The 27910-nt window shown below is 30.9% G+C and overlaps 1 long non-coding RNA gene across 14 annotated transcripts; it reads left to right on the forward strand.

The window, feature by feature from the left end:
- The first annotated feature begins 868 nt into the window (after nt 1-868).
- On the forward strand, nt 869-27835 carry LOC143222267 (uncharacterized). 14 transcript variants are annotated; one of them, XR_013012147.1, is made up of 9 exons: nt 5091-5141; nt 7021-7123; nt 8890-8970; nt 12767-12916; nt 13422-13595; nt 14721-14819; nt 18335-18424; nt 25060-25101; nt 27468-27570. It is a non-coding gene; the product is annotated as an uncharacterized LOC143222267 (long non-coding RNA). The 14 variants fall into 14 exon arrangements; XR_013012145.1 differs by lacking the exon at nt 18335-18424; XR_013012150.1 differs by having other exon boundaries at nt 14706-14819; nt 25060-27566.
- The last annotated feature ends 75 nt before the right edge of the window (nt 27836-27910 follow it).

Here is a 27910-nt window from a genome sequence, read left to right on the forward strand (position 1 = left end):
GGTTGAAGGTAATTTTAGTAGGCTTCAAGTTTGTTTGTTTTTTGGAATTTCGCGCAAGACTACGCGAAGGCTATCTGCGCTAGCCGTCCCTAATTTAGTAGTGTAAAACAAGAGGGAAGGCAGCTATTAATCACCAACCGCCGTCAACTCTTGGACTACTCTTTTACCAACAAATAGTGGGATTGACCGTCACATTATAATGCCCTACGGCTAAAAGGGCGAGCATGTTTGGTGCGAAGAAACTTCGAACCCACGACCCTCAGATTAGGAGTCCAATGCCTTAACCCACCTGGCTATGCCTGGCAGACTTTAAGTATTTCAAATGCTGGAGTAAATGAATCTTAAAAAGTAACTGTGTAACAACAGCGAATCTTTATTGTACAGATGGTCACATTTATAATATAAGTTCTGTTGCTGGTACAAGTAGAGACAGGAGTGAAAAGCTGATGTAAATAACTTGGCCAATAAAAAATAGGAAAACTCGGACTGCTTCTTACAAAGGAATAGTACAATTAAAGTTATGTTCTCATAACGACAGCGTGTTATAAACAAACAAAACAATTACACAAGATGTAACACCCAATAAATATTTTGTTTCACTACTTAAAATAGAATGATACCACTTTCAAGAAATTCTACTTATAATGAGGAAATTTGGCGAAATTTTGTAATCGTTAAGTGAAGGCCTAATATAGTATTGGAGATTATAATAAATAAGTGGTGTGTTTTAAACGTCCGTTAGTCCTACAATAACCTAGCATAGATTCAGGAATTTTAGGATATGCGTGATTATTTATTAACCTCTTTTTACCTATTTATTCTTGTTTAACCCTTAAACAGTGGGAATGTTGTAGGTGGCAGCATCAGTTGATGATGGCTGCCGTTTAAGGTGTGAGTATGTTTCAGCTTTTGTTACAAATTTTAGAGAATATTTAAGTTTAAATATTTATTTCTTAAAATATAGACATGCTGCCATATCCCTCTTTTATTAACGTTGTGTTGGAATCTGGTCTTCTTTAAATATCTATATTTTTTGTTTAGTTTCTTTTCTCAGTACATTTCTAACCACACTATACCTGCTATATCCAGTGCTGACGATAGCTATCGCATAGTACCATGAGTTATTAGACCAGTTGGTGTATGAGAAGCCTAGTAATGGTCTAGATTCTAGAATATAGATGTTATTTATATTGTTAATTGCTGGTGCAAATATTTCGGAGGAACAATGAATTTTATAAATTATAATAAGTACAAGGAACCCCGGATTAAAGCATGGGTTTACCGGGTGAAGCCAAGGATCTCACACTAGTTAGGGAACCTCGAACTATGACTATAGGTCGTATAGGTTCTGTCTCTATAAGTTGAAAAGCCTAGGACCGATAAAACTCTTAATTCGGCCTTCAGCACAAGGTATTTCAGTTTTCTTTATAATAAGTTGTTTTACATTTAAGTGGTTACCTGTGATAACGATGATAATTAGTATTATAATTTTAATGGGTAAACTTCGTTACGATTTTTATTTACGTTAACACAATTTATGTACATTAAACCTTGTATATTTATGTAAGATACATATGATATATTTTGGTGTTTTAACAAAATTCATAGTTTACTTAAAGCTTCCATTCCAGAATTCGAAAAATTTCCATACACTTCAAGCTCGTGAGCTAATTTCTAATTTGTTCATATCTATTATTTCAATTTGGAAATAATGTAATTTCAAAACATTGAATTTAATAAAATAGTTCCGTTTGTGGGAACACAGGTGGTGAACATTCTATAAATATCCATGTAACAGTTTTTGAATAATATTTTTACAGCAGTTTTCCTATTTAACAGTTTTCTTGTACATGTCTACCGAAGTGAATAAATAAAATAAAAAAGGAGAATGATCAGTGATGTCGAGAAAACCCACTTGTATAGAAATATATATGCAAAAACGGCTCGTTTGGGTTGAGAAAACGTGAAACGAGCCTTTTTTGCATATATAAAAAAGGAGAATGATTCGCCATCTAGTGTCACTGTCTGAAATAATAATAACCAATAACATGATAAAGCTAGTTTAATGGATAATAGATGGCGGTATATGCTGATTCGATTTTATAGAACAGAGGGTTCACTGCATAATAGAAACAAAAAGACCTAAAGTAATTGTATTTCAGTTGTTTGGATGTTGAGTAACCGAAACTACGCTAACTCTTTGTAATCATGTTGTTTATTTATTTAATATACTTTTCAAATTCTAAATACATAGAATTATTTTGCATTTATTTCAAATATACTTAAATATGTATTTACATTTAAGAGACTTTTGGTAACTACTAGTACTAACAACAATTTTAACCCACAACTCTGAATATTTTCCGAGTAATATAAAAACAAAATGTTAAACATTTATTTTTTTACGCTGATAGTAAAACATAGATTTGAGTAACAACTGAAATTGTATTACATTCTGTGGAATTATTTTGTATTTATTTAAAATAGTGGTACATTTATTAAAATAATTTTCATAAATACTAATATTCAGACTTAATTCGTAATTATATTATTTTTCATAATATTTTAACAAAGCTGTAAATATTTATTTTATTAATCTGATAATGAAGTATCAACTTTCATCGAAAATTAATTTTTATTTAAGTTTCATTGTATACAAACTTAGTTTGCGATGTCACCTGTTTCAGTTACAATTAATTTAAAATTGTAATTCATTGCAAGTAATTAATAAATTTAACAATGACGAAAATTTTTACAGTTTTTGATATAACAGATAAATTGCAATATTATTAATTTTTAACTCTCTTGTAATTATATTAAAACTTTTTATTTGTGAAATTCCACATCGAACATATAAATTGTTTGTTGTGCAGTGCAAAGCTTGAGGTCGGTATGTTTGCTCATCACTGATGCTAAGACTCGTTTGTTTGTTTTTTAACGATAATAAACTTTCAGATATACAGTTAAGCCAACAGAGGAACATATCGGTTAACACCTTCAGTTTTGGTTTTCAATATTTTTCCAAAATCATTATTGTAACTTAATAAAAGTAATAAAACTGTGTATTGAGCTAATATTTTATACTGATTATTTTTATATTTTGTAATTATATGACGAAAGTAGCTATCGAAAGATTAGGTCGTATTTCTACCATTAAAGTATTTTAATACAGTTTCTATTTCTTATATCTAAAGAAAATATGTTTCTTTTTCTTCAATCGGAACTCCATTTCAGAAGCACAAAAAAGATTAGAGGGGTTTTCTATTGTAGGTTAAAAAATTGTTTATTATTTCCAGTTAATAGGATTATTGGTTTCTTTATCATGTATTATTTAAATGTTTAATACATAATTATATAGTTCAGTTTCAGCTCATTTATAACAAATAATCGCAATATAAAATTATTGTGTAAGAAGATTTTCAGAACAGTTTTAGTCAATTACAATTGTTTGTGGCATGATCCAGTGATATAAAATTAATTTTCATTAAATTTTGCTATTAAGTGCAAATTAAGTCGATTATTTTGTAGTGCTGCCTGTTATCACAATTTTGAAATGTTTTAATCTTAAGCTATGTTAGAATTGGCAACGTTTATAGTCAACGTATAGTAAAATATTCAAATAGTTTTGAAAAATAATTGTGAATATTACTCTGTATTAAAGAATTCTTAGTAGTTTATAACTTTGAATAATAATTTAATTACAACTTGTCTTTTATTGCACAATGTTTATTTAAATAAATACAAAATTAAATTTTTTAAACACTAAAAAAACAAATCACATATAAAATAGTTAATATTTACGGTAACAGACGGCGTTAAATGCTATCCATTTTCATTACAGTTACGTGTTTGCTCAAAAGATGGCAGTAAAGGCTTAAATGGTCTCACAAAATACTTTTCGTTTAGAATCCCGATTTATTTAATTACAGTTAGTTTGTTTTATCGATAGATAGCAACATAAACTTACTTGGTTTCACAAAATAATTTATATTTTGGATAGTAGATGACAATAATATAGAAAATATTTTTATTCAAACTGTTTAGAAGCGAAATAACCTTCACAGTGCCAATTTTGAAACAATATTTTGCATTTACTCAAAGTACTTTTGATAAATTCTTGATGACGAGAGACTTACTTGAAGTAAAATGTATCTCAGAATGGCTGGTATGGGTATTAACACTTTTACTAATAAAGCAGAGAACAACGTTTCGACCTTCTTAGTTCATCTTCAGGTTAACAAAAAATACTAATATCCTGCCCAAATTGTAATTTATGTTATTGTTTCTTAGTATGTATATGAACAAAACTTAAAATATTTGTTTTAATACGCTGGTAAAGGATAGTCAACATTTATTCACAATAATTTTCATTTAAGTCCCAATGTATACCAATTTGTTTTCGAGACCAGTTATTTCATTTGAAGTTAAATTTAAATTGGTATTACATTAGAAGTAAAAAGTAAACAGTACAGCGAAAGTAACTGTGCCGAATTTACAATCTGTAGGTTTTTTGCATAGTTTTCTAACTCTCTTGCACTGTTATTGAAAACTCATTTTATTGTGAAAGACCATGCCGAACAATATACTTTTAGTTATGAAGTGTAAAACTTAGTGTAGGCTTTATCCCTGACGGGTATCTTGCCACGAATTCCAGTGTTGTAAGCCTTCAAACTTATGGGAGATTCACCAAGGAGTTATATCAGACAAACCTTTTACTGTCAAATATTAACTGTACAGTTTCGGTTTTAGTATTTTTCCTGAATTATAATTGAAGTTTAACAAGAATACTAAAATTATCACTTGCTTATATTTGTTCCAGATTATTTTATATTTAGTAATTATTTAATGAAAGTGATGTTAAATAACAATTATGTCATAACTCTATTAGTATATGAAAAGGTAGTTTAAAACAAATTTTATTTTGTTTCAAACTATAATATTTAACTGTAGTTTTTAAAATACCCTCGGTGGGCTCAGCATATAGCCCGATGAGGCTTTTTTTTATTAGAAAAGACACACACACACACATACAGGTTTGAAAAATAAAAGAATATACAAATTAATTTTATTTTACATATGAACATAAGTTAGTAGTATACGTGTGGCGCTAGAGGTTGAAGTGTAATTATGAGGATTTGGGAGTACGTTATAATAGTTGTCAAAAATTGTTTGATATTATTTATAAATAGTTTATTACAATTTAATTTATTTAGTTTTTAATAACGGATAATTGTTTGTTTTTATTTAAACTGGTGAAGCGATTAGGCATATACTGTTTATATTTTACACTTTGAAAGTGATCGTAACTAACTTCGAATGATGAAATAAAAGGGTTATGTATTGTAATTTGTAGTTTCATTAAGGAACTCTTGTCAGTACAATACCTTATTATTTATTTTATGTTACTTACATTAACAGCATTGGTTAGAATATGTAAAGTATGTAGTTGTATTAATCGTATTATTTTATCTTTTATTACAGGCTACTTTGCACTGATAATGACAGTTTAGAATATCGACTTAGGACTAACATCTAAGTTTGTCAAACCTCGTGATATATTAGGTTTAAGGCTTTGAAGTTGTTAACAGTAACAACAATGTTACCCAACAGATGAATAATTCATTCTATTTAATCTTTATAAGTAATAATTTAAGAATAAATTACCTATAATTAGGTAGCTTGCTGTTATTAGAAGTTAATTTGAATAGTCGCATTTCAGAGAAAAGAAGTGATTGGTTTTAGGTTGATTTGTAGTAATATACACATAGAGGTATAATGGAATGTGTATATTTTTCACTACTCTCTTTCACTCTTTAGGTGCAGTCAAAACAGAAAAACTATCTCATTAACAGACATTTAAAACAAAAGTATGTTAATAGTATCAAATCTAAGATGTCAACAGAAACATTTGAAGATTTTGAAAGATATTAATGAACTTTAGTTGTTGTTCTCTCTGTAAAGGTGGTAATTAGTTTGCTGAAATCTCATAATATTTTATATTTTCAGTAAGATTAAATAGTAACCCTTAAGTTTAAACTTCCAGTTTCTGTAGTAGGTTACTACCTAGTGATTAGTGTTTTAATATTGATGAAAACTGTTACTTTCATATTTATAGTACAGTTGTAAACATTTACCTTTCAATATAATATTAATTTATAGTATAAGGAATTGATCATTGTGCACTGGTGCTTTTTAGGGGTAAAAACATATAACATCAGAGGGGCATGTAGGGGCTAATGATGTAGGTAAAGGTAAGTTAGAAGAGCTAATTAATAAGTACTGGGGTTGATAAAGACATTTGAAATAAAAGACCATAAGTTTATATTGTCAGGGATAATTCCCAGAGTTACCTGTTAGGATAAATTTACAAGTAGAGCTAAATACCAGGATTAGGTTACTATGTAAAGATGAAGAGATAGGCTGGTTGGAGTTTTTTGGAATGGATGATGTACATTTAAATAGGATAAAAGTTCACTTGTTTCCTTAGGCTGTTAACTCTGCTATAAGGGAAGTTTTAAAATAGAAGTAGACAGTTGTGAGGGTCAAGAAAACTTACTGTAAAAATAAAAATATTACCATATGAAATGAGTATAGAAGTAGTTATAAGAATAGGCTTAGTTGTTACTGTTGTAATGCTGCATGTAATAAAACAGATCACTTTAGAACACTGATAACAGTAGAAGATTGTGATATAATAACTAAAACATAGATTATTTTGATAATAGAAATTCCTATGAAATAAGTGTAATAGACTATTTACTAGGGATATAATACTAAATATGGAGGGGGAGTGGTTTTATATGTAAAAAAGTGAGATTCTGTTGGAGTTGATATTTGTGTTAACAGCAAGGAGTTTGAAACCATTTGGGTTTCTTTTAATGGATATAAAGGGAAAAGGCTTTAAGTGGAAATTTGTTACAGGTGACCAAATAATACTGATGAAGTTAATGAGAAACCTTACAGTAACATTAAGATTTCAGTTATTAATGAAACCATAATTATGGGTTATTTTAATTTCAGACATAAAGATTGGAAAATACTAATCAAACCATGAGGGACAAATGTGTTCTGGAAACAGTTCAATATGGTTTTCTTCACCTGTTACTCAAGGAACCTACTAAAAGTAATACTACTTTAAATATAGAAATTATTAACAGGTGGTCACTGTTGTATTAGGTTCAGTGATTTGCTGTATTCAGAGATAAGAAATAATGATGGTTTGGTTACAAATTTTCAACAGATGTGACAAGAATTATCTGTTGTGGATTTAACTGAGTTATTTATAGACACGGATCAGATGTGGGAACTGTTTAAAGATAAATGTTTAAGATAAACTTGTTCCTTACAGAAAGAAAATGGTTAAGTAAAGAAACCACAGAGTTCAAGAGATAAAGTTTAATACATTTAAATTATTGGTGTGACAGTAGATTTAGAATATTACAGAAGATAAAGAAAGATGGTTAAACATTAAATTAGGACATCAGAAAAGATGTTTATTTTAACATCATTTTAAAAGGTTACTGCTTATGTAGTGGAAACTAAGGGTTTAATGTATCTGGATTTTCAGAAAGTAGTTGACATAAAAGGCTTGAGAAAAACGTTATAAGTGTGGGGAATAAGTTAATGAATTAGAAAAGTGGCTGTATGGAAGAAAACAGTGTTTACAGATGGAGTTCAGTCAAACTGGATTAATGTTACATGTGGGGTACCTCAGGGCTCAGTTTTAGGACCTTTGTTCTTTTTGTGATTTACATCAATGACAAAGATGGGTTTATGTAAATTTCTGGATTAAATTAAGGTCCTGAGTGTTACTGGCTATGAAAAAGATTCTGCTAGTTTACAAAATGATTTAGATCATTTAGTGAGTTGGACAAATAAATAACAGATGGATTTTAATTACAATAAATGTAAGGCAGTGTATGTGGGTTATCATAATTATAATTTGGATGTGAATAACATTAACAGTGTTATGAAGTGAAGGGATCTTGGTGTAATGAATGATCATTCTCTAAACCCATCCAAGTTGTGTGATGTTGTTAATGGTAGGGCAAATAGGATTCTGGGTTGTATTTACAGAAATATTGAATACAAGTCTAAATAGGTTATAATGTCATCATTATACAGGCCACTGGTCAGCTCACATTTGGAATACTGTGTTTAGTCTTGGGTTCCTTACCTTAAGAAAGACGTTAAATTGAAAAGGTTCAAGGAAGGGTTACTAGAAGGGTGTCTGGGGTGAAGGGGTTGTCATATAAAGAGAGGTTGAAATCTCTCAAACTTTTCTCTCTTGAAACAAGAAGAACTAGGGAGAACTGATTGAAATGTTTAATGTTATAAAGATAATTCATGGTGTTGATGAATAATGACTTTCATATTTAACAGTGAGAACAGTAGGACTATAGCAGGGTGGGTTGACCTTTTGGAATGGGTTGCCTTCAGATGTTACATAGACAGTAATTTAAGCAGGTTTAAGAAAAAGCTTGAAAAGTATATGAATAAGTCCCAAAATGTATTGTATTTTACAAACAACAGTGGGCCTTTTATTTCATCAAGGGCATCCTATCTACAAAACTAAACATTAAAAAACTCAAGCTAGCCCTTATCATTCTAATATTTATCAAGCCCCAGCTTTTGTCACATACATTTGTATGTCACAAGGTTTTACTTTTTGTGAGTTACATTCAAAACTGAAACTATTTTCTAACCATGGTTTACAAATATAACATAAAAATGTAGCTAATAATCCCAATGAGAAGGACATTGAAGAGATTAAATGAATGTTTAACAAGTCTTGTTGTATTTTTAGAAATTTAGAAAAATTGTGATAATTATGTGGCATTGTCTACTTTTTGTTTGTTATTAATCTGTTTTTTTTTTTACATTATTTAGATGACAAGAAATATTCAGTGTGGTCATATCAGTATAAAAATGTAGTAGTAGTGTGAGCACCAGTTGACAGCAAAAACCCTGGTGAGTACCGTATTTCATGTTTGTATGTGTATTATTTGTTATTGTTAAATGTATAATTCTTGCAAATAGTCTGTACATCATGTAACTTGAGCTCCAAGTTCATCTTGTGATTATTTTATGGCAGATTAATTCAAAGGACAATAAAGTGTAAGTTTTAACAGGTCTATACTATTATCATATTGAAGGTAAATGACATTTTGTGTTATTTCAGAATTTATTTTGGAGGTTATAAAGCTAGTGAATTTGACTAATCTCTTATAATATTTATTCAGGAGAGTTTAGATAATGTAAATGAAAATTTTCAAATGAGGAAAAGTATTTTTAATTTTAACATGATTTGCATTTGGAGAAGTCAACAGTTTCACTCAATATATTCATGGAGAAACTTTTAGTGAAAAGACTTCATTAAAAATTCACATTTTGTCTACAAATTACATTTAATTATTACTGAAAGCTTCAAAAACATTTTTAAGTAAGTTCATAAAACATATTAGAAGTTATAGTATGGAAACTATAAGATCAGTTTGGGGTTACAGAGTCAGTCTTATTGACCTAGGTTGTAGCAAGACAGTTAAACTTAAATGAACTGCATTAACTAGTTCTGAGGGTAACCCACTTCAAAGACCAAATATCGTTTTAGAAGAGTAGAGCTGACTCATATTTTGACAATACTTATATTTGTGTCCCATAGGCTTACAATTGTCAAAATAATATACAAAAAAAGATTGCATCAAACTTATAAGTTTCCTTAATAATCTTAAATACAACATTCAAATTCACTCATACTCTGTTGAGAGACAGTGAGGGTGGAGATTTGTATGTCTTCACGTAACTATCCATTTCTAGATACCATTCTAGTGGCCCTTCCTTTGTACCTTTTATAAAAATGTCCTTCCTGAAGTAAGTAGCTCTGACCCTGGTCCTATCAGTAATCTATACAATTACGTTATAATTTCAATAGATTTGTTTACATTATTTTTGTTTTATCAAACTAAAATCCTGTTTGTCCTACATTTTTTGTTCTGGTACATTTTTATTGATTTGAATGAGATGTTTGTTCATGATTAACCATTTTGTGATGGACTTGGTATAACATACAAAAGTTTGTCTATACAAACATTAAGTATTTGCACTGTAACTTTTGATACAGCAAAATTTGATAGACTTTTAGTGAAGATTACAAGTAGTTTGTATGCCAAAAATCAGATTTTTAAGTGAATTATTTTGATAAAAGATTTGTTTGAGAAATATTGAGTCTGTATCATTGCTAATCCAAGTGAAAAGTGATTTCATATTATTTAAAAAAACAAACAAACTATTCTTCACCCCAAAAAATCTTAAATATTTGTGTAATCTCTATAACCTAAATACATTTCAAACATTTGTTTAGAGTAAGACTATATTTTGTTATTTACTATACTCTTTGTGGAGTCTGTCATTTGACCAACCTTGTAACCATCGTAAAAAATTAGGAAATATATATTTTTTTCATCTAGAATGATTACATATAACAAAAATACAAATGTTTAGTCTTAAGTAGCTTAAGTCTCATAACATTATATATTTACTGTTATACTGACTTAGCTAACATTGCATAACTTGTATTGATGTGCACTAATGTATCCAATAATATAAAACTGACCTGTTTTAGTTGACAAGCATTATATAATATGTGGTCACAGTTATACGTTTACATGTATATAGATTATTATTATCAGGAAATAAATTATTAAATTTAAAAAAAAATATATCTCTTGCTTTGAACTTTGTTGCAGCTGGACGTTTGCTAAGCCTTTTAAAATTTCACAAGTGGAGGATATCAGACATTTATTTTATGTTGTATATTTACAATTGAATAACCAAAATATCATTAACTACACTGATAACATATAATTCTACTGTACTTTATAAAGCTTAGTGACTGAGATGTATTTAGGTTTTAAAAAATATGAAACTTTGAGCAGACTAAAGACCAAATTTACCTTCTTAAAATCTTTGTTTGAAAAAACATGGTAGCCTTTACAGAAATTAAAATGGCTGACAAAACCACTAGGGACATTCTACGCTGTTGATTGGTTATTCACATGTCATATATTGAAGTGTACGTAAGGGCTTATTTACAAAAATAGAAAAAGGTGACATTGTTTGATTTGGTACATAACCCATATCTCAGCAAAATAAAAAGGATATGTGGTTCTTATATTCTAGCATGATAATACTGGTAATTTGAGTTCATAATTTGTACAAAGCTATTGACTTACTATTATGGAATACATTTGTAAGTGTTTATGTTTTAACTTGTGTTAGAAGTGAACAAATAATGAACCCACTGAATGCAGAGTGAACTTGTAGTCTGTTGTGTTTTACAGTATAGATCTGTGTTAGATTATATGTAGTTAGGTTTATACAAGTATTGTATGTTTCTTACTATAGTTTTCTCTTAGATGTTTTTCCTTCTTTCTCGAGTAAAGATGTTCTTGTCATGTGTGCTATAGATGGAAACTTCTGTGTTGGATTTGACTCAGAAGAACTTCCCAATAAAAACGTGTTTAAAGAAATAACAGACCAGGGTTCAAAGGGCTAGCAGACCAGTGCTAATGTCCACATTTATAAAATGGTGATGAATATTGAAGTTTTAATTTCATGGTATAACTATTCAAAATGTTAGGTTTACAGAAAAATTTCATAATGTCTTCACCTTTTCTTCACAAACTTTATTTTTGACTGTTTGTTTTATATAAACTAGTAAAGTTTTTTGCACCTGTCCTCTCCATTTTCACTGATAGTTATATTTTTAAAAGCTGGTAAATACATGAATATTTTTATAATGTAGCTGATTGTTTTCAGTTGAATTATAACATATATTAGTTAGTCAATAATGGATGTTTTGCCTTCTGAGTTAGTTTCATAAAGTAATGTCTTAACTTCAGGGACTTTGTTTCTTACATTACCAAGAAATATGTTTATCATGTTTAATATAATACTGGTGAGTTCTACTTATTGTTGGTTTGTTTGTTTCAGTAAATACTGTATATCAGTTGTACTCTGAAAATAAATTTAAAACCTTAAGTTATGTGGATCAGTTATTTTACAGTTATTATAGTTTTTACTTCAGGTCTTAAAGTGTAAAGATATTTGGTTTGAAATGCTAACGTTTCATTATTTACAAACTTGTGGACATTAACTGTTAGATCACAAACAATATCACAACCCAAAGTGTTCACTGTGGGGTCTGACATGCTAAACACAACCCATGTGGATATTCATATAGTTGGTAGAAGAGAGATTTCTATATATTCAAGTACATTTCAGAAAACGTTAAAAATCATATGAATGGCTTGAAGAAAGTTCTATTCTTTATGGTAGCAGGAGTTATGAAAAAAACCATCTTATAGCCATATGTGGATAGACACAGAACTGTTTATATAGTTGTAGTAAGTGAACAGTTCTTAACAAGAACGTTATGAAAAAAACATCTTACAGCCATATGTGGATAGACACAGAACTGTTTATATAGTTGTAGTAAGTGAACAGTTCTTAACAAGAACGTTATGAAAAAAAACCATCTTATAGCCATATGTGGATAGACACAGAACTGTTTATATAGTTGTAGTAAGTGAACAGTTCTTAACAAGAACGTTATGAAAAAAACATCTTACAGCCATATGTGGATAGACACAGAACTGTTTATATAGTTTTAGTAAGTGAACAGTTCTTAACAAGAACGTTATGAAACATCATACATTATACAGTAACTGTTGTTCATGTCTTTATAAGTGTTTATTGTCTACCTTAGGTGTTCTGTTCAGTAACAGTAGAACAGTCTGTCTTCTCCATCTTGTCAGACTGTCCAAGATGGACAGTGTAATCCTTACTGGACAACATGTTTCACCAAAGGAGACATTCAGGATAAGACTCACTAATCAGCTTGTTACATGCAGTACTTGTAAGTTGAGTTGGTTTTGTTTGATTTATGTTGAATTACGTGGATAACTTAGGAAACTCAATGTACCAGTGTAAACCTGGATATGTATTTTACTCAGGATAGTGTAAGCTGTTATAATAACTTTGAAGTTTAAACAGCTTGATAAAACCCTGGTTAAATAAACCAGTTAAAATATTTATAAATAATGTAAGAATACTTATTACAGTTGCTATTTTGTTATTACAGCTTCATCAGGACTTGTTCAAATTATTACTTGTTCATAAGGACTAGATGTTTATCTGAACATTTCAACACATTTAATGGCATTCTAAACCTTTGAGATGTCATTCAATGTTTTATACAATTGTTGTCTGTAAGTTTGTGACATTTCTTCAACTAACTTACAAAATTTCTCCTTATGTAGTTTGTAACAAAAGGTTTTCTGTTTATCAAAATCTCAATCTATGTACATACAGATGTGATATAAATAATAACTATTGACTGTTAATTATCGTGTTGGTTTCAGATGTTTGACAAACTGTTAAAGTAACCTCTTCCATAATCAAGTGTGTATGGAAGTACTTGACAGTTTACACATGTTCCACCTGGTATTGGTTATTTGTAACAAAGTCTATAACTGGTACTGTTCACACTGAACAGGAACGTGGGAAAAGAATTGTAACAGATGAATGAACTTCAGGTAAACATACGTAGGAACAACAGAAAAAATGTATCTTGTGATGACATTAAGTTAATACAATTTAAATTATACCAGATCATAAGTGTTGTACAGTTAATGATATGTGTTAATAGTTTAATAGATGGACTTAATAATCAATTGGTATACAATGTTCCTACAACTTGTACAGGTAACAATAAAAGTGTCTTGTTTTCAAACACTACATTATTCTAATGTACTATTAGTTTCCTTATTTTAAAAGATTTGTTGTTTTTATAATGATTTTTGTTTCTAATAACTCATGATTTCATATGATAAACCTCTTCTGAAAGTCACAGTTTGTACAACTTATTTTCACACTAGTTCAATGAATATTTTCTACTTGGTTAGCAAATCACTAATATTAACTTAATACCATCACACGCTTGTCTTAGTTTGTTTTAAAAATATTGTGTGGTAATACAATGTTATATAAACCAAGTAAACATATCGATGAAAACATGTTTAACGTTTCATGATAAGGATGATATTTTACTCTAACCATGATTACAAATAATTAAACAGATGAACTGTTTTATTATCATATTTTGAACATGTTAACAACAACATTCATTAAATATAATAGAATCATCACAATATTCTATAATTACTGTTGTACTCACTAACAGTAAACATACCTTATTTGATGTCAGTTTTATTTTGGAATATAATTTACAACAAAATGAAACATTACAACCCAGCTATAATGTACGTATCAAAAACAAAGAACACACATTTTGTTAGTAAACAATCTCTTGTCATGAGACTTCTTTGTTTTGTATTGTATGTATATTTCTGTGTCTAGTAAACTACTTTAACGTGATAACAAAACCTACTTTAAACATTGTATGTTTCTTACTCATTCAATCCATCTATAAACTGTATAGGTTTACCTTGTTATCTGATGTCTTCTCGTTGAAGACAATTTCTGTAACTTTCAGGTAGATATAATTTAACACACACATACTTTGTTAGTAAAATGGAGGTTTACACAAATATTAAAATGTTCTTAAGCCTACTTATTAGTAAGTTGTATAGTGATTATTTCTCTAACCCATCAGGTTTAAACTTTCTTTACCATTACTTTCAAAGCTTTGTTTTTATTAGGAAGCAATCAGATTATTTGATGTGACACAATATCAAAGTTTGAACCAAGACCTGCACAAAACTAAAGATCAAATTTGAATATTCAAGAAATGGGAAATGGTAAGTTCTTTGTGAAGATAAAGGTTCATAGCAGGGATTGACCAGGACTTGGACAAAACACTAATAGAATGCTTGACCAAAAACCACTTTAAACAAGTTTCACTTTAAGAAACATTTTAAAATCTTTATTAGTAAATACCAAAAAAACAAACATGTTAGGTTTACAAGAAAAATAAAATCCACCCAAACAGCCATTTGTAATTCTAAGCCAACAGTAACAATGGTTTATTGTTCTAAAGTCTTTTGTATAGTACTAAATACAGTACTGTGAAGGTTTTACAGATATTAAATAGTTAATTAAGTTTCATTACTAACCCTTTCACAATGGGATCCATGTAATATACACCAGTTCATCTACACATTTGCACACTAAGTATTTGCACTTTAATAACATTGTACACAATCAGATTGTTAATGAAATATTTTTTACTAAAAATGTGTACTTGAACATAGTCTGTTACATTTGTCTGTGTGCAAGTGATTTCATGTCATGTGTTCTTGAACATAAAGTCTGTTACATTAGTCTGTGTGCGAGTGATTTCATGTTGTGTTCTTGAACATAGTCTGTTTCATTAGTCTGTGTGCAAGTGATTTCATGTAATGTTCTTGAACATAGTCTGTTACATTAGTCTGTGTGTGAGTGATTTCATGTAATGGTTAAAAAACTATTCTTCATCATGAAATTCTCAGACATTATTTATATAATCTCTAAAACCTAAATACATTTCAAATGATTGTCTCCAGTAAGACTATATTATGTTATTTTCTATACTCTTACTATGTGGGGGGTCTGTCATTTGACCAACCTCGTAACCATCATATACAGGGTGTTCGGAAAGTCACTGTGCAGTTTAGTAATCATATTTCATTCAGTCTATTTCAAGCCAGCAACTGACAGCGGTGTTTAGAAACAAAATAAGAAGGATCCAGGCCTGTATTGATGCCAGCGGGGTCACTTTCAACATTGTTTATAATTGTCATTCATATTTACCTCCTGTATTGAAACGTCTGTTAATAAATATATAAGTGCACAGTGACTTTCCGAACACCATGTACAATTCAGGAAATACATATTGTAACACAAAAATAGAAACGTTTAGTCTATGTAGCTTACGTCTTGTAACATTATATATATATATTATTATATTGGTCATGCCTACGTAACAGTACATAACTTGAATTGATGTGGTGAACTCATGTTACGTGTACAATAATATAAAACCGATCTGTGGTCTTCCCTGTGTTTTAGTGGACAAGTATTTTGTTATTTACAGTCAAATTTCAGTTATTATATATATGTATATAAATTATTACTATTTAGAAATAAGTTATTAAACTTATTATTCTTAGAATATGTAACAAGAAGCAAACAATTATATCTTCTCACTATGACCTTTGTACTCTATTGCTGCTGGACATAGGTTTTATATTTACAGTTGAATAACCAAAAAAACAAATAAATACACTGATACCATAGAATTCCACCATCATTTATTAATCTAAGTAACTGATACGTATTTAGGTTTAAAATAATGTGAACCTTTGAGCAGACTAAAAGACACAACCTACCTTCTTGAAATGGTTGAGAAAACCTCTGAGGGACATTCTAAGCTGTCCATTGGTTATTCATGTGTCATATATTGAAGTAAATGTATCTAAGGGGCTGTTCCCAAAAATACAAAGAAGTGAATGGTACCATTGTGTTTAATTCAGTACATTAGCCACAGTAAACTAAAAAGATACATGTGGTACTTATTTTATATTCTAGATTGTTAATATTAGTAATTTGAGTTTATAATTTGTATGAAACTATAGACTTTGTATTTTGACATCACTAACATCTATTTAGATGTGTTCTTTTAATATTTACTTTTAAATTAAGAAATTATCTAATTCTGTATTAACATTTGAATTATGATTAAAAATTTGATTCCAAACTTATTGACATAAAATAGTAGTTCAATAAAAATTTGACAAAGTCAGCAAACACAATGACGTGGCCTTTGACCCTTATATATGTAAAAACAGCTGGTATGGGTAGAGAAAGCACTATGTATAGGAGCAAACAACGTTTTGACCTTCTTCGGTCATAGTCAGGTTCACAAAGAAAGAAAGAGGTAGCTGACCACATGTTTAAAGGTGGTTGTTTAATTGAGTGTAAGAATGTAGAGGGCGTGCGTAGATATTTGATTATATTTATTAGAATGAGGTCAAAATACTGTTCGCTCCTCTACATAGTGCTTTCTCTATCCATACGAGTCGTTTTTTACATATATAATTTTCTCTACAAGTGGGTTTTCTCATCATCATGGATTACCTTTGACTCATTGTGAAAGTGTTAATTAATTGTATACTTTAGGTAAAATGATTTGTTTGTTTATATTGTTATCACAGTGTCAAATAACTGTATAGGTCTGTCACTGTCAGATATGTGATACATTCTTGATGTGAGATCTCTTACACTGCTGATGTAATCTTTTCTGTTTTACTCTCAACGTGGACTTGGACAGATTTGTACTCATTTATATCTTCAGAATGTTATAAGGAGACTGTTTAACATAGTGATCATTGGAGGTTCCTGTATGATTGTTGTGTAGTATATTTGGAATCAACATAACAGTTGTAATCTTACATTTAGAAATAATTTCTTATTGTTGGAATTTTTTAAATTTATGTTTAGTTTTCATAAGACCTTATTTGTTTGTTTTTACACTATAACATGAGTTTACTGAAAGATAAATGTAATAGTGTTATTAGGAAGAGCCGTAATATAATAAAAACATCTTATGTGTGACGAATGATAAAAGGACTGATTGTGTCAGTTAAAAGAATGAAACTTGTGGTCAAATTAATCGCCACCTTTACAGAAAATATCCATTCATTAGTTATCCAGGTCACTTTAACTTGGATATGACATTGGGTCAAACTAATTACATGACCTAGCTAATTGCTGAAAGAATAGTTAGTGTAGAATTATTATCACTGCTTTAAGTGTAGCTACCAGTACGGCCACCAAGTTTGATTTTATGTCTTGTACTTGGTTCACTTTTGGCTACACGGTTTGCCACACTTGAGATGTTTTATATTAGACATCAGTTTTTGTCAATACACAACAAGTAAGAAGGTAACACTTGATAATAGCCAGCATTATGAGTCTTAGCCTTATAGTTTACAGAACAAACTACATTCTTCTAAATACATGGTGGTAGTTTTACTCTTTAAGCCAGCTGGCTTTAAGCCATTTTTAATTTTAGATGAAACTAATGTAACACTGCACAACAATTTTTTTGAAAAGTTTTTGCTGATTGTGACAGGTACCTGGTGGGTATGTACAAATATAGTTTTGGTTTTGCTTCATCATGTAGGAACTCTGGAAAATAGACAGTTAACTGTTTACCGGTAATAACGTATTTAATTGTGTTTATGTTTCTAATACGCTATTAAGTTCAACATAATTAAAAGTGTTTTGCTCCTGATTTTCGTTTGTATTCAATGTCCGGTGCATCACGTTGCAGTGTCCAACAGTGGTCAACAAACATTGACGGATTCCAGTTGTCCTGATATCGTTTTTCCATTGTAGCAAAACTGAAGACTTCAATGAAACAGTACGCATTGGTGGGCAAATTTGGATGTGATTTTCGTGATCAGCACCCAAAAATCTATAAGGAACACCCAACAGTGTTCAAGAAGCAAAAACTTTGTTGTAGAGTGCAATTTCAGACCAATAACTCATTTTTTTTTTTTTTTTTTCATCTGGGGGCTTGCCAAAAATTTAGATCTAAATTTGACATCTAATTGTAGGTTATTAACATATTAGTGTATCAAATTTGAAAATGTTTATCAAAGTTTTTATCAAATAAATTTTTGTTGTGATCAGTGCAGCGATATAGAAGCTTTTGTACCTTGTTTGTTTCATGATGGACTGTCTTGAAATTTGGTATATAAAGTAAGAATCCACTGGAGAACTTTCACTGTAAATATGGAACTGTTTGAACTGCGAATTATCACTTTTAATATACACACAGTTTGTAGTGTAGGTTGTTTTCACTGTACACTACATTACTTTTCATATACACAATTTGTAGTGTGGGTTGATTTCACTGTACACCACAGTACTTTTAATATACACAGTTTGTAGTGTGGGTTGTTTTCACTGTACAACACATTACTTTTAATATACACAGTTTGTAGTGTGGGTTGTTTTCACTGTACACCACATTACTTTTAATATACACAGTTTGTATTGTGGGTTGTTTTCACTGTACACCACATCACTTTTAATATACACACAGTTTGTAGTGTGGGTTGTTTTCACTGTACACCACATCACTTTTAATATACACACAGTTTGTAGTGTGGGTTGTTTTCACTGTACACCACATTACTTTTGATATACATACAGTTTGTAGTGTGGGTTGTTTTCACTGTACACCACATTACTTTTAATATACACACAATTTGTAGTGTGGGTTGATTTCACTGTACACTACATTACTTTTAATACACACAGTTTGTAGTGTGGGTTGTTTTCACTGTACACTACATTACCTTTAATATACATAATTTGTAGTGTGGGTTGATTTCACTGTATACCACAATACTTTTAATATACACACTTTGTAGTGTGGGTTGTTTTCACTGTACACCACATAACTTTTAATATATGCACAGTTTGTAGTGTGGGTTGTTTTCACTGTACACCACATCACTTTTAATATATGCACAGTTTGTAGTGTGGGTTGTTTTCACTGTACACCACATCACTTTTAATATATGCACAGTTTGTAGTGTGGGTTGTTTTCACTGTACACCACATCACTTTTAATATACACAGTTTGTAGTGTGGGTTGTTTTCACTGTACCCCACATCACTTTTAATATACACAATTTGTAGTGTGGGTTGATTTCACTGTACACCGCAGTACTTTTAATATACACAGTTTGTAGTGGGTTGATTTCACTGTACACCACAGTACTTTTAATATACACAGTTTGTAGTGTGGGTTGTTTTCACTGTACACCACATGACTTTTGATATATGCACAGTTTGTAGTGTGGGTTGTTTTCACTGTACACCACATCACTTTTAATATACACACAGTTTGTAGCATGGGTTGTTTTCACTGTACACTACATTACTTTTCATATACACAGTTTGTAGTGTTGGTTGTTTTCACTGTACACCACATGACTTTTAATATATGCACAGTTTGTAGTCTGGGTTGTTTTCACTGTACACCACATCACTTTTAATATACACACAGTTTGTAGTGTGGGTTGTTTTCACTGTACACCACATCACTTTTAATATACACACAGTTTGTAGTGTGGGTTGTTTTCACTGTACACCACAGTACTTTTAATATACACACAGTTTGTAGTGTGGGTTGTTTTCACTGTACACCACAGTACTTTTAATATACACACAGTTTGTAGTCTGGGTTGTTTTCACTGTACACCTCATCACTTTTAATATACACACAGTTTGTAGTGTGGGTTGTTTTCACTGTACACCACAGTACTTTTAACATACACACAGTTTGTAGTGTGGGTTGTTTTCACTGTACACCACAGTACTTTTAACATACACACAGTTTGTAGTGTGGGTTGTTTTCACTGTACACCACATGACTTTTAACATACACACAGTTTGTAGTGTGGGTTGTTTTCACTGTACACCACATCACTTTTAATATACACACAGTTTGTAGTGTGGGTTGTTTTCACTGTACACTACATTACTTTTAATATACATAATTTGTAGTGTGGGTTGATTTCACTGTATACCACAATACTTTTAATATACACAGTTTGTAGTGTGGGTTGTTTTCACTGTACACCACATGACTAAAATACACACAGTTTGTAGTGTTGGTTGTTTTCACTGTACACCACATGACTTTTAATATATGCACAGTTTGTATTGTGGGTTGTTTTCACTGTACACCACATCACTTTTAATATACACACAGTTTGTAGCATGGGTTGTTTTCACTGTACACTACATTACTTTTCATATACATAATTTGTAGTGTGGGTTGATTTCACTGTACACCACAGTACTTTTAATATACACAGTTTGTAGTGGGTTGATTTCACTGTACACCACAGTACTTTTAATATACACAGTTTGTAGTGTGGGTTGTTTTCACTGTACACCACATGACTCTTAATATACACACAGTTTGTAGTGTGGGTTGTTTTCACTGTACACCACATCACTTTTAATATACACACAGTTTGTAGTGTGGGTTGTTTTCACTTTACACCACATCACTTTTAATATATGCACAGTTTATAGTGTGGGTTGTTTTCACTGTACACCACATCACTTTTAATATACACACAGTTTGTAGCATGGGTTGTTTTCACTGTACACTACATTACTTTTTATATACACAATTTGTAGTGTGGGTTGATTTCACTGTACACCACAGTACTTTTAATATACACAGTTTGTAGTGGGTTGATTTCACTGTACACCACAGTACTTTTAATATACACAGTTTGTAGTGTGGGTTGTTTTCACTGTACACCACATGACTCTTAATATACACACAGTTTGTAGTGTGGGTTGTTTTCACTGTACACCACATCACTTTTAATATATGCACAGTTTGTAGTGTGGGTTGTTTTCACTGTACACCACATCACTTTTAATATACACACAGTTTGTAGTGTGGGTTGTTTTCACTGTACACCACATCACTTTTAATATATGCACAGTTTGTAGTGTGGGTTGTTTTCACTTTACACCACATCACTTTTAATATATGCACAGTTTATAGTGTGGGTTGTTTTCACTGTACACCACATCACTTTTAATATACACACAGTTTGTAGCATGGGTTGTTTTCACTGTACACTACATTACTTTTTATATACACAATTTGTAGTGTGGGTTGATTTCACTGTACACCACAGTACTTTTAATATACACAGTTTGTAGTGGGTTGATTTCACTGTACACCACAGTACTTTTAATATACACAGTTTGTAGTGTGGGTTGTTTTCACTGTACACCACATGACTCTTAATATACACACAGTTTGTAGTGTGGGTTGTTTTCACTGTACACCACATCACTTTTAATATATGCACAGTTTGTAGTGTGGGTTGTTTTCACTGTACACCACATCACTTTTAATATACACACAGTTTGTAGTGTGGGTTGTTTTCACTGTACACCACATTACTTTTAATATACACACAGTTTGTAGTGTGGGTTGTTTTCACTGTACACCACATGACTTTTAATATATACACAGTTTTTAGCGTGGGTTGTTTTCACTGTACACCACATCACTTTTAATATACACACAGTTTGTAGTGTGGATTGTTTTCACTGTACACCACATTACTTTTAATACACACACAGTTTGTAGTGTGGGTTGTTTTCACTGTACACCACATCACTTAATATACACACAGTTTGTAGTGTGGATTGTTTTCACTGTACACCACATTACTTTTAATATACACACAGTTTGTAGTGTGGGTTGTTTTCACTGTACACCACATGACTTTTAACATACACACAGTTTGTAGTGTGGGTTGTTTTCACTGTACACCACATCACTTTTAATATACACACAGTTTGTAGTGTGGGTTGTTTTCACTGTACACCACATCACTTAATATACACACAGTTTGTAGTGTGGGTTGTTTTCACTGTACACCACATTACTTTTAATATACACACAGTTTGTAGTGTGGGTTGTTTTCACTGTACACCACAGTACTTTTAATATACACACAGTTTGTAGTGTGGGTTGTTTTCACTGTACACCACAGTACTTTTAATATACACACAGTTTGTAGTGTGGGTTGTTTTCACTGTACACCACATTACTTTTAATATACACACAGTTTGTAGTCTGGGTTGTTTTCACTGTACACCACATTACTTTTAATATACACACAGTTTGTAGTCTGGGTTGTTTTCACTGTACACCACATCACTTTTAATATACACACAGTTTGTAGTGTGGGTTGTTTTCACTGTACACCTCATCACTTTTAATATATGCACAGTTTGTAGTGTGGGTTGTTTTCACTGTACACCACATCACTTTTAATATACACACAGTTTGTAGTGTGGGTTGTTTTCACTGTACACCAGATCACTTTTAATATACACACAGTTTGTAGTGTGGGTTGTTTTCACTGTACACCACATCACTTAATATACACACAGTCTGTAGTGGGTTGATTTCACTGTACACCACAGTACTTTTAATATACACAGTTTGTAGTGTGGGTTGTTTTCACTGTACACCACATGACTTTTAATATGCACACAGTTTGTAGTGTGGGTTGTTTTAACTGTACACCACATGACTTTTAATATACACACAGTTTGTAGTGTTGGTTGTTTTCACTGTACACCACATGACTTTTAATATATGTACAGTTTGTAGTGTTGGTTGTTTTCACTGTACACCACATCACTTTTAATATACACACAGTTTGTAGCATGGGTTGTTTTCACTGTACACTACATTACTTTTTATATACACAATTTGTAGTGTGGGTTGATTTCACTGTATACCACAGTACTTTTAATATACACAGTTTGTAGTGGGTTGATTTCACTGTACACCACAGTACTTTTAATATACACAGTTTGTAGTGTGGGTTGTTTTCACTGTACACCACATGACTCTTAATATACACACAGTTTGTAGTGTGGGTTGTTTTCACTGTACACCACATGAGTTTTAATATATGCACAGTTTGTAGTGTGGGTTGTTTTCACTGTACACCACATGACTTTTAATATATGCACAGTTTGTAGTGTGGGTTGTTTTCACTGTACACCACATGACTTTTAATATATGCACAGTTTGTAGTGTGGGTTGTTTTCACTGTACACCACATCACTTTTAATATACACACAGTTTGTAGTGTGGGTTGTTTTCACTGTACACCACATTACTTTTAATATACACACAGTTTGTAGTGTGGGTTGTTTTCACTGTACACCACATTACTTTTAATATACACACAGTTTGTAGTGTGGGTTGTTTTCACTGTACACCACATGACTTTTAACATACACACAGTTTGTAGTGTGGGTTGTTTTCACTGTACACCACATCACTTTTAATATACACACAGTTTGTAGTGTGGGTTGTTTTCACTGTACACCACATGACTTTTAACATACACACAGTTTGTAGTGTGGGTTGTTTTCACTGTACACCACATTACTTTTAATATACACACAGTTTGTAGTGTGGGTTGTTTTCACTGTACACCACAGTACTTTTAATATACACACAGTTTGTAGTGTGGGTTGTTTTCACTGTACACCACAGTACTTTTAATATACACACAGTTTGTAGTGTGGGTTGTTTTCACTGTACACCACATTACTTTTAATATACACACAGTTTGTAGTCTGGGTTGTTTTCACTGTACACCACATCACTTTTAATATACACACAGTTTGTAGTGTGGGTTGTTTTCACTGTACACCACATTACTTTTAATATACACACACTTTGTAGTGTGGGTTGTTTTCACTGTACACCACATCACTTTTAATATATGCACAGTTTGTAGTGTGGGTTGTTTTCACTGTACACCACAGTACTTTTAATATACACACAGTTTGTAGTGTGGGTTGTTTTCACTGTACACCACATGACTTTTAACATACACACAGATACAGAATAATTCTGAGTTGTACTGAGTAAGTAAATACTGGGTATACACTGAACATGTTTTTTAACAGTATATAGTTTGTTTCAAATGTGCTGTTGTTTTCATATACATGTATTCAGCTAGGTTATTAGTACTTCCAGACTGGGAGAGAGTGTATATCTATGTTACTATTGTAAGAATGTATTAGTAACATTCTATAACAGTTGTTGACTTCCTTTTGTTTGAATGATTGTTAAATATAGAAGTATTTCTTTTAGTGTTGAAGGTTTTAAAGTGAATCATTTTGTGTCACTAGGTTGAACATCAGTACATGTAGGTTAGTTGTGACAAGAACATTTGGTCTGGATATGGTATATTTGTTTATGAAACCTCATAAAGTCAACACCTGCTGTGTAAGAAATATTAGCCTTTCCTAATATGTAGTGATTATTTGTGATAAACATCTCTCTTGTTGATAAAACATTTTAAAGAATCTTTATTTTACGATGGCGTTCATACTTGAACTGTAAGAAAGTGAAGTTTTATTTTGTTATAATTTGTTTTCACTCCTGTATGTGGTTATTTCTTTCAGGTAATGGATCAGTTACTGTATCTACTAATTACAAACAATCAGGTAGGCAAAATGATCAAACTGTGTTAATAACAGTGAGATAGTCGCTGAACAGTTTTAACATTTCGCATGACTTTATTTTATCGTGGGACAGTTTTTATGTGGAAGAACTGTGAATACAATAGTACATCTATCATTTGTCTAGATCAGAATTGTTCACAGTAGAACTGTTAACCAGTTATCTTTACTGTAGGTTTTCAGTTTCTAACTATTCATGTAGCTTTGTGCTAAAATCTGAACCAAACATTTCATGATGTGAATCTTCAGTTGGGTGTATTGTATATTTTGTTTTATAAATTCTAAGTACAAATTGTTAAAATGTGTTCACTATACTTACAAATATTTTAAACTAAACACATGAATTTTATGTTTCCAGACATTAGTTGTTTTATGTGATGTGGAGAACAAAGTGTAACAGTTGTGTTCTGTGTTACAAGAACAACTTGTTACTCGGACATTTTAAAGTTTCTAACAACAACAATGTATGGAAGTTAATATAACATTACAAATAATGATCTAACTTGTGTGTTTGGAGATGTTTTCATTATATTACAGTTGTTATAATAGGACTTAACATTTTCAGACAGCAGTTCCTAGAACAACTTTACCCAATATCCATTTTGTGTAATGTAACAGATCTGTTGTGAGCTCATAACCACATTTATCCCAAGATCTTGTGATTTTTTTGTTAATTAAAATTCCTTTCTCATTGTAGAAATACTTCATTAAACAATACATTCTACCAGCACTAATTTTATTTATGTACAAACTTTACAGTTATTAAAATCAATGTAATTTTAAACCTTTATCATGCCCATGTAAAAATATACTGAGTTCAATAATACACACACTACTGGTACATTTCCTGAGATTTCTTCACCTGGGAAACATCTATAATAATACACACACTACTGGTACATTTCCTGAGACTTCTTCACCTGGGAAACATCTATAATAATACACACACTACTGGTACATTTCCTGAGACTTCTTCACCTGGGAAACATCTATAATAATACACACACTACTGGTACATTTCCTGAGACTTCTTCACCTGGGAAACATCTATAATAATACACACACTACTGGTACATTTCCTCAGACTTCTTCACCTGTGAAACATCTATAATATTACAATAAACATTTTTAGAACGAGCTGATCTATTATACTTTACCTTGTGATATCAGTGGATTTTAACTGTGTACAGATATGTTTATCATAAATCTGATAAACTACAACCTTGTGTAAACAACTTTTATTTTCAATATGTTGTCACAGTTAACATTCTGTACATTACACAAACTTATCGTTACAGGAAATCCTGGTTGTTCCAAGTCTGTAAACCAACAGTAACATTAATGTATAAATAATTACGTTGTCTTCACTTCTTTTCTAATCTATGTTTGTTAACAGGAACAACAGATACATTAGGATCTGATACAAAATATCCAGTTACTTAACTTTGTTATTATTGGTCAGCTAAACCTAACTTAATAAACTATGATATAGACATTTCAACCATTTCTGTAATGTAACACTAAAAACTTAAAATAGACACATTAAAGTTGTGACAGTAATGAATCATATAAATATTATGAATCATCCCTGTAGTAGTTGTCTCAAAACTGTACAAATAATCCCAAGTGATAGCTAACTACTTCTACAGTGTAAATACACCATGTCAGCTAATTATTACACATCTACAAGTACATCACAGTCTTGTATACCAATCCCTGCAACTGTTTAACAAAATGACAGTCAGTGATGGATGGCTATCAGTATTCACATCAAATCATCTTCTCCAGTTCTGTAACTTACCACCTGTTTGTAGACAAAAAGACAACATTTAATAATTCAAGCCTGTGATGGTTTGTTTTAAAATTATTACATGTTCTACAGTAATTCCTGGACATTGAAGCTAAAAGTAATAATTATTCTGCATCATGTCATACGTACCACATAAATGAATTACTTTCAATGAAGTCTGTCCAAAATTGGTTATGATTAAAAATGTTAACCACTGGCTACAGGTTTCTCTAGACCAATCTTGATGGTTTTAGAACCCACAAGAAACACTCCACGTGTATATCAACACTTAACAGACAACATAACACATTATTACAAACAATATTTGTTTGTGGATGTACTGTAACATTTTATTCATTCATTGCTATGACAACAAAAGGTTATGTAAATAACCCAACCACTCTCTTGTCCCTCACAGTATACAGCAGTGATTAACCATATATACACAATAATAGTGAGTTATATAAAAATAATTCAAATTTTATTTTTATTTTATATGTTTTAAGTCTAGAAATTTATCAGTTTGAAAATTCATGTTTAGTTTTGTCCTGATTCATTGTAGAAAACATTACAAGTTTGTATGGAACTTTTGGACTGGATAAAAAAAAACCACCTCATGGGCCACACAACCAACATAGAAAATAAACTTTATTTTACAAAATCCAGTTGTTGTTTTACTTTCCACAACATAAATGATTACATTTTATGAGAGATATTTAACAAAACACACACTTGTTTTATTTGGAGCATGCCAGTTGTTTGTACAGAGAATTATAAAATGAACCCAGTAGCCACAAATCAGATACAAGTGATTTGGTTTATCAAAGTTTATGGTTACACCACATGTCATGAAATTTATAATCAACCAATCAAACTCAGTGTTTCCAACAAAGTTGAAGCTGCTTAGTTTCCTCTATAAATATTACAGTTCCTGACAATAAAATCACTGTTTATATTGTTCCAACTATGTAAACTTCATGTAAAACTACCTGAAGACCAGAAATA

Source organism: Tachypleus tridentatus, chromosome 1 (genome assembly GCF_004210375.1).
Source record: "Tachypleus tridentatus isolate NWPU-2018 chromosome 1, ASM421037v1, whole genome shotgun sequence".
NCBI lineage: Eukaryota > Metazoa > Arthropoda > Merostomata > Xiphosura > Limulidae > Tachypleus > Tachypleus tridentatus.